The sequence below is a fragment of the Odontomachus brunneus genome, unplaced genomic scaffold (assembly GCF_010583005.1).
Source record: "Odontomachus brunneus isolate Ranch 3 - 2012 unplaced genomic scaffold, Obru_v1 Obru_scaffold_341, whole genome shotgun sequence".
NCBI lineage: Eukaryota > Metazoa > Arthropoda > Insecta > Hymenoptera > Formicidae > Odontomachus > Odontomachus brunneus.
Genome location: NW_022639791.1, coordinates 1 through 458, shown reverse-complemented (window position 1 = coordinate 458; position 458 = coordinate 1). Strand labels below are relative to the sequence as shown.

Genomic DNA, 458 nt, shown 5'->3' with positions numbered 1-458 from the left:
CATTCTGTATTTTATCACTTTTGATTGACAAGTCGCGAATCCAAAACGGCGAAGTTTCAGCCTGTTGCAGGAGTCGATCGAAGTCTGTGCGTTTGTGCATAATCTCCTTCCAGATTTGATGTGGTAATATCATGTGATTGCCGCGATTGTCACCAAGAATAATTTCCACGCAAGACACAGGTCCTACACTGATTCCAATTTCTAGATATTTATAGAATGTGGATGTTAGGTCATATCTCCTTCCCAAGATACGAGTTGTATGGTGAGACCGTAAAGATGGATTGGAGGAAGAAGCGCTATAAAAGAATAAAAAATTATATGTATAATATACAAAAAATAGTTAATTGAAGGAAAGTAAAAATGAGTGAAAAACAAAACCTACCTTGCATTAGCAGTCTCTGCATGGTTTTTTTGGATAGGAATGTAATAATTCATTCGTTTGACGTTTCCTGCAGCAC

The 458-nt window shown here is 37.1% G+C and overlaps 1 pseudogene; it reads right to left on the bottom strand.

Moving 5' to 3' along the window:
- LOC116853515 overlaps positions 1-404 on the bottom strand; it is a 4,227-nt pseudogene extending 3,823 nt beyond the window's left edge.
- Positions 405-458: the final 54 nt, after the last annotated feature.